An 8,623-nucleotide genomic window follows, 5' to 3' on the forward strand; every position below is an offset into this window, starting at 1 on the left:
CAGACAGCTTCCAGAACAGAAATAAGACAGTCCCAAGACAATGGAGTGTAAAATCGGAGCAGACAGGTTAATACTCTTCACCCTCATCCTCTCCCTCAGCACTATCCGCTCCAACCTCCTCATAATCCTTCTCAAGGGCAGCCATGTCTTCACGGGCCTCAGAAAACTCTCCTTCCTCCATGCCCTCCCCCACATACCAGTGAACAAAGGCATGCTTGGCATACATCAGGTCAAACTTGTGATCCAGGCGAGCCCAGGCCTCAGCGATGGCTGTGGTGTTGCTCAGCATGCACACAGCTTGCTGTACTTTGGCCAGGTCTCCACCAGGCACCACAGTGAGAGGCTGGTAGTTAATGCCCACTTTGAAGCCAGTGGGGCACCAGTCCACAAACTGGATGGTACACTTGGTCTTGATGGTGGCAATGGCAGCATTGACATCTTTGGGAACCACGTCGCCACAGTACAACAGGCAGCAAGCCATGTATTTACCATGCTGAGGGTCACATTTCACCATCTGGTTGGCTGACTCAAAGCCTGCATTGGTGATCTCTGCTACAGTCAGCTGTCCATGGTAGCTTTCTCAGCAGAGATGATGGGGGTGTCGGTGGCCAGAGGGAAGTGGATGCGGGGATAGGGCACCAGGTTGGTCTGGAATTCTGTCAGATCAACATGCGGGGCTCCATCAAATCTGAGGGAAGCAGTGATGGAGGACACAATTTGACCTATCAGCCTATTTAGATTAGTGTAGGTTGGGCATTCAATATTGAGGTTTCTACGACAGATGTCATAGATGGCCTCATTGTCTACCATGAAGGCACAGAGTGCTCCAGGGTGTGTGGGTAGTGAGGATAGAGTTGTAGGGCTCAACTACAGCTGTGGAAACCTGGGGGCTGAGTAAATGGAGAGCTCCAGCTTGGACTTCTTGCAGAGAAGACATTCCATCAGCAGGGAGGTGAACCCGGAACCAGTCCCCCCTCCAAAGCTGTGGAAAACCAAGAAGCCCTGAAGACCTGTGCACTCGTCAGCCAGCTTCCGAATGCAGTCCAAGACAAGGTCAATGATCTCCTTGCCGATGGTGTAGTGCCCTTGGGCGTAGTTGTTGGCAGCGTCCTCCTTGCCAGTGATGAGCTGCTCAGGGTGGAAGAGCTGCCAATAGGTGCTGGTGTGAACTTCATTAATGACCGTGGGTTCCAGCTCTGCAAACACGGCCGTGGGCACATGCTTGCCAGCGCCAGTCTCACTGAAGAAGGTTTTGAAGGAATCATCTCCTCCCCCGATGGTCTTGTCACTTGGCATCTGGCCATCGGGATGCCGTGTTCCAGGCAATAGAGCTCCCGGCAGGCATTACCAATCTGGACAGCAGCCTGGCCCACGTGGATGGAGATGCACTCACGCATGACTGAGACTTATAGGGTTCCTCGGGGCTGGAGGAGGCAAGGGGACGGTGACAAGGATCTCCCGCTGACAGACTACCAAGGAGTCTGGGGGAGAGGTAAGAGCTAAAGATTTATTTTAGAAAATGAGCATGAGGGCGCCTGGGTGGCTCAGATGGTTAAGCATCTGCCTTCGGCTCAGGTCATGATCCCAGAGTCCTGGGATCAAGTCCCGCATCAGGCTCCCTGCTCCTTGGGAGCCTGCTTCTCCCTCTGCCTCTCTCTCTCTCTGTCTCTCATGAATAAATAAATAAAATCTTTAAAAAAAAAAAAAAAAAATGAGCAAGAGGTGGGGAAGGAGCGGAGGGGGAGGGAGAGGGGAGGGGAAAGAATGTTAAGCAGACTCCCGAGCTGATCCCAGAGACCGACACAGGACTTAATCCCATGACCCTGAGATCATGACCTGAGCCAACATGAAGAGCTGGATGCTTAACCCACTGAGCCACCCAGGTGCCCCTGTGGGTAGCTATTTGTTTTGTTTTTTGTTTTTGTTTTTTTTTTTAAGATTTTATTTGAGGGGCACCTGGGTGGCTCAGTCAGTTAAATGTCTGTCTTTGGCTCGGGTCATGATCCCAAGGTCCTGGGATCGAGCCCCACGTCGGGCTCCCTGCTCTGCAGGAAGCCTGCTTCTCCCTCTCCCACTCCCCCTGCTTGTGTTCCCTCTCTCGCTGTGTCTCTCTCTGTCAAAACAGATAAATAAAATCTTTAAAAAAAAAGATTTTATTTGAGAGTGAGAGAAAGAGAACACACAAGCAGGGGAGAGGGGTAGAGGGAGAAGCAGACTCCCCGCCAAGTAGGGAGCCCGATGTGGGACTCTATCCCAGGACCCCGGGATCATGACCCCAGCCGAAGGCAGACCTTAACCAACTGAGCCACCCAGGCATCCTCTTTTTTTTAAAAAAAGATTTTATTTATTTATTTGAGAGAGAGAGAGTGAGAGGGAGCACAAGCAGGGGTAATGGCAGAGTGAGAGGGAGAAGCAGGCTTCCCCACTAAGCATTAGGGAACCCAACGCAGGTCTTGATCCCGATGCGGGTCTTGATCCCAGGACCCCAAGATCATGACCCAAGCCAAAGGCAGACGCCCAACTGACTGAGCCACCCAGGTGCCCCAGGGATATTGTTTTAAACTGTGCATGTATTACTTTCATAAACTTAAAGTGAAAAAAAAAAATCCATTCAGATTCAAATCTAGCCTATCTCCACCCCCATGCATCCCGGGGTCCTGGGATCAAGTCCCACATGGGGCTCCTTGCTTAGCGGGGAGCCTGCTTCTCCTTCTATCCCCCCCTCCTCTCTCTTTGACAAATAAAATCTTTAAAAAAAACTTAAAAAAAACCCCAATATTCCTGAAAGATTTATGATGGCATCAACATTCCATAGCCTTTTCCTCCCTCCTTTCCTCAGTCACATAGCTGCTATTTGTACCTGACATATAGGTACATATAGCAGGTAAATTTAAACTAGCACCAAATTCCTTATTTTGCAGATTTACAGTGGATTCTCTTCATAAGGTTGTTAGAATAGATAGCATGTTACACGGCATTTTCCTCAAGGTGATGAACATGCCTGATACTTGTGGATAAAATCTGGTGCACAGATTCTTTGTAGCCCTTCCAGTCAGCTTGAATCTGTGCTGCCATTTTGATTTGCTTTGACCAATAGAATGCAGCGGAATGACGTGTCGCTTCTGAGCTTCAGCTCCTGGAGGCCTTGCCTCTTCTCTCATGCTCTTTCTGAACACTGTCACAGGTTTGTAAACAAGCTTTAGGGTGAGACCCAGTAGATAGAGTGACTGCTGGAAAAAGGCCCGGGCCCGGGCTCCCAGCTGGAGCTCCTGATGTAGAGTGAACTCTGCAAGTGCATGTCCCTGTAGAGCAGAAGAGTCCCTGAGCTGAGCCTAGATTAAACTGCCAAACTAAGGAATGGGAGCAAATAAATGCTTGTGTAAAGCCACTTAGTTTTGGTTTGTCACTTAGTTTGTTACCCAGCAATAGATAAGGATACAAACCTAATAATGTCCTCAATCTGGTTAATAAAAAAGCATTTCCGGGGCGCCTGGGTGGCTCAGTTGGTTAAGCGTCTGCCTTCGGCTCGGGTCATGATCCCACATCGGGCTCCCTGCTCAGCGGGGAGTCTGCTTCTCCCTCTCCCTCTACCTGCCGCTCCCCCTGCTTGTGCTCTGTCAAATAAATAAAATCTTAAAAAAAAAAAAAAGCATTTCCAATGAACAAATGAGCAACTACCTAGAAGTGACTTAACCCGTGCCTATTGGGGGAGTTAGCGGGTAAATGGGACCATTAAGCATAGTTTTCCTTTGTTGAACAGTCTCATCCAAGTTCCCATGCTGAAAATTTTCACATTTCTCAGAATTAGCTTTACATAATAGCTTTATTTGTTCAGTGAAAAAGACATTTTCTTTAGCTAGTGTTTCAGCAAAATACATCTTTTATCTGGCATTTTAGAGAAAAGTAGTCCCATTTCTCTAATTTTCCTTCCTGTTGTGTAATCATGGAGTTTTAAAGTCAAAGACGGGAAGAAAAAAACTTCTTTTAAGCCTGATGTTAAATGCTGAGAAAAACTGGAGATAATAGAAAGTTTTTAGTTGGGCAACCAGGATTCCCTTTTAGTGAAAGTAAGATGTAAAAATGAACAGGAATAGGATGAGTGCTAAACAAGTAGAAAAGGCAAGTCCATTTACACAAGTTCAGGACCAGATCAATTTGGTATTCGAAGCTATTTGATTTGTGAATAGAGTTCTTCTGTTCTAATACAGTTCTAATTCTATGTCACTAGTAGAGTCAGGACTTAAAAATCAGTTTCTTTTCTGTGGTAATTTAGTGGTATAATTCTTTGGATGTTTGCGTTCCAGATTTCCTGTGTATTTAATTTACTATTTTCTTAATCAGAACTGTGGTTCAGGATCTCCACTCATGCTGTGATCTGTCCGTGGTACTTGGCAAAGCTCACTAGCACTGTGGAAAGATTCCCAGCCAGCCACGAAAGCGCAGTTGATTTAAAGCTATCTGAGATGGTAAGAGAGCAAGGAAATCACACTGGGACACTTGACGTTTGTTCAGCATTGCTGAAGTAAGACAGCAAGAGAATAATAGCACATCACACACACACTCTGCCCTAGCCCTGAGAAATACTCTTCTCACAGTAGAATTGTGCATAGTAGAGTTCAAAGGAAGCCAGAAAGAACTAACATGGCAGTTACAGAGTTTCCATGGAAATTGTGTCATTGCCTTCGGAGGTCTTCAAAGTGGCCTTTCTGAGATAACATGTTTCCCCCTTGAGGTTGAAAAGTTCTCTCCTTTAGACTTGTGATGCGTTCCCATATATAGGGGACATACCGTGTAGTGGTTAGAAACCTGGGTGCTATCGGATGGGACTGTTCTGTATCTTAATTGTGGTGGTCGGTACACAGACATATCTATATTGAAATCCATAGAACTGTATAATGAAAGGGAAAAAAGTCAGTTTCCCTGCATAATTAAACCCACAGGGGTGCTGAACCTAGACTGCTTGGGTTTGTTTGAATCACAGCTCCATTGTTCATTAGTTGTGTGACCCTGGGCAAATTACTTGTGCCTTAGTTTTCCCATCTGTAAATGCAGGTAATAATAGTATCTCCTGCATGGAGTTTGCTGTAGGGATTCAGCTAATATATGTAAAACACTTAAAACAGTGCCTGGCTCATTGTATGTGCTATATAAGAGATAGCTACTATTATTATAATGTAAAGGAATAAAAAGATGTATGGGCTATCATATGATCATAGCAACCATGAACAGTCTAAAATACAACTACCATGAGGTGGTGCCCTTATGCAGGAAAGGAAGAAACCCTAAAAGAATGCAAATGCTACTAAGCAAAAAAAAAAAAATTTCTTTTAAATGCACATGTGTGTGTGCATGTGTGCCCTGTTGGAGGGTAGGGGCAGAGAGAGAGTGAAAGAGAATCCTAAGCAGGCTCCACACCCACCCAGTGCAGAGCCTAGTTCGGTGCTCCAACTCACAACCCTGAGATCATGACCTGAGCCGAAATCAAGAGTCAGATGCTTAACCGACTGAGCCTGAGGTGCCCCTCTACTAAGGAAATTTAAGTCTGCTCTGTTGCTATTTTCCAGGGAAGGCAAAACCCAACCAATCAAACAAGAAAATCCCCTCATTCTCCTAATTCATTCAATTGTGCATTGAATGCCTGTTATTTTCCAGGGACTTACTGAAAAGTTAGAAAGGATCTTGGCAGTCTTTCACTTCCCAGATCACCTGATGATGTGTTCTCCAGTGCATGTGTATCTTTGTGTGTGTGTGTGTGTGTGTGTGGTCTGGCTTTTCAGATTTACCACAGCAAATGGCTAGAAGTACTGATAATGTCTACGACTAAGCATCGTTATCTATGGCATCTACCAGTGAGAATATTAAGACCAAAGAAATTCTTCCACTAGGTTGATTACCTACAAGGTAAATTCTGAGAATTATTTGGGAGAGAAAAGGAAGCTTTTGAAAAACAGGAACCTGGGGGTCCAAGCCGTGGGTTTTTTAAGGATGCTCTAGACAGACTTAGGAATATTCAGATCATGAATCTCTTGTACAAAATGAGAGAATAACAATGCTCTTCGACATGAAGGGAAAAACGAGGCATCATTCCTATATGGTGTTCAATTAATCTTGAACCGTTCCCCTATCACTACAGCAGGACATTAATGGGACAGACAACATGACACAGAGACATTAAGAGCAGGCAGAGGTGCTCTCTATTCGATTCACATGAGTGTGAGGTCTTGTTTTTAATGTTTAAGCATTACTCTTTGACAGTTGAGAAAACAATCCCCCTGGGAGGAGGAAAGCAGCCAAGAGAAAATGGAACAGTCTGAGAAAGAATGGAAATGATTCTATTGCTCCACAAGGCAGAGCCAAGTGGGAGGGAAGCCAGGATAAATGATCAGAGGCTGTCTACGAACCAGCTCGCCCCAGCTTGGGCGCTGGGTGCCTACTCAGTGAAGCAATAACAGCTCTACCATGGCTGGCACAGCGGGAGCTCCAAGTTAGTCATCTGCAGGAAACTGGCCTTGATCTCCATTTTGTAAGCAGTGTCTGAACGATCCAGAAACGCAAGCCCACAGGATTGCATCTGGGCTCTACTTCTCCTTGGTTGTCATGGGAAGTGAGCATTGCAAGTAACATCAACAAATTTAGACTTTGGGGGAACTACACAGTAAAGTTATTATTATTTTTTTAATATTTTATTTATTTATTTGACAGAGACAGCGAGAGAGGGAACACAAGCAGGGGGAGTGGGAGAGGGAGAAGCAGGCTTCCCACGGAGCAGGGAGCCCGATGCGGGACTTGATCCCAGGACCCTGGGATCATGACCTGAGCTGAAGGCAGATGTTTAACCGACTGAGCCACCCAGGCGCCCCCACAGTAAAGTTCTAATGGCCATTTATGGTGATTAAAAATTCAAAATGTGTTAAACTGTTCCGGGACCTTGGAAGGAAATGCTGCTGTTTCAAGAAGGGGAGGAGATAAGGTGTAACTTAAAAAAAAACAACTTTGAGTTTAATGTTACATAGAAGTCAAAAACCTTTGATGGCACATATTTTACTTCCTTTAGGTGTCAGGAATACAAAAGAGGTGACATGCTGAACGTCACACAGCTGCAGAAATTGTAAATGATTTAGTATAAACTTGCTTAATTGTTTTCTAGCCCCTCGAAACCATCTCTGTTTTGTGGAAAAGTGAGTGGGCTGTCCGGACACTTTGCCATTAATCTCCCCTCGTTACTTATTCCTGCATAATTACTGATTCAAGGGAGCTCTTCATACTTAGATTACTAGATTAAGAAGTATCATTAAGCTGACTAATGCTTAGAAACCAACACAGTAACAACTTTCTTAAAGTTACATCCACTGTGGAGCAGTTGAATATACCAGCAGTGATCCTGGGCTGCATGAGGTTGGCAGAATATGGAGTAAGTTAACACGGATCCTAGCAGAAGTCCTCGACTATCTAGGCACGGGGCATCATTTTTGTCTGCGGTATTGGAACCACTCTCCCTGGCTTTCCTGCCTGTTTTTGCTGAGAATTATACAAGGACTGAGAAAAATCTAATGTCTTTCCCTCCTGTTATAGGTGAGAAAATGAAGACCTGAAGACATTAACTAATATAACCAGGGAAACTAAACTTGCCGAGTAAACTGTACTGTTTGAAACTTCTAGCAAGGTACACTGGAACATCTGCTTCAGTCAAGCTTTATAAAACAAAACCACTGAATTTTAGAGTTAAAGGAGATCTGAGAGTCTAAATTAAGAACATTGAAAAACTGGATCTTTGTTAGTCAGGAGGCCTAAAAGCTTAGAGACAGACGATAAGGAGGAATGCTTTGCTTTCTAAAATATTCAGAAGTTATCGGGGTAATGACAGTAGCATCAGTTCGTAGGTTCTATATTTTTATACAAATGCCAGATTTTTAACTTGTAAAATTAATGGTATTTCCTTTTTTCCAAAATAAAAACAACTAGAAATTGATTTTCTCAATTTGGGAAGCTACCGCCCTCTAGAGGGTGGGCTTGGAAATGTAAGAGGTACTTTTTTTTTTTCTTAAAGATTTTTATTTTTGAGAACGAGCGAGCACAAACCCGGGGAGAGGAGCAGAGGGAGAAACAGACTCCCTGCTGAACAGAGAGAGCCCGATGCAGGACTCGATCCCAGGACCCTGGGATCATGACCTGAGCCCCAGGTAGACCTTTAACTGACTGAGCCACCCAGGTGCCGGAGAGGTGCTTTTTCTTTGTCACAATGACTAATGGGGCAGGGGGAGCTGTTACTGACTGGCATTTACTATCTGGGGATGAGGGATGCTGGCATACTGAAATGCAGTTTTACACATAAAGAGCTCCTTTCCCCAAGATGCCAATAGTATTTTCTTTGAAACATGATGAAAGCGAGATCTAGTTTTTACAGGTTGCATCTTAAAATGCTAACCATTTATTCTAAGCTGTCTTAGTGAGATGGGGGCTGGGGGATACCCATTGACTGAGAACATAGGTGTGTTTATTAATTTTATGGTAAACCTTAGTCTACAGGAAATGCATGGATCTGACTGCATTTCAGTCCAGCTAATCCCACTAGCATTCATCTCAACATTGGGATCTGGGACTTGACTTGCCAATTGTTCACTGT

The 8,623-nt window shown here is 44.8% G+C and overlaps 1 pseudogene; it reads right to left on the reverse strand.

Moving 5' to 3' along the window:
- Positions 1 to 1,397, reverse strand: LOC116629999 (annotated as a pseudogene).
- Between the last annotated feature and the right edge of the window lie 7,226 nt (positions 1,398 to 8,623).

This window comes from Phoca vitulina, unplaced genomic scaffold (genome assembly GCF_004348235.1).
Source record: "Phoca vitulina isolate PV1807 unplaced genomic scaffold, GSC_HSeal_1.0 scaffold3, whole genome shotgun sequence".
NCBI lineage: Eukaryota > Metazoa > Chordata > Mammalia > Carnivora > Phocidae > Phoca > Phoca vitulina.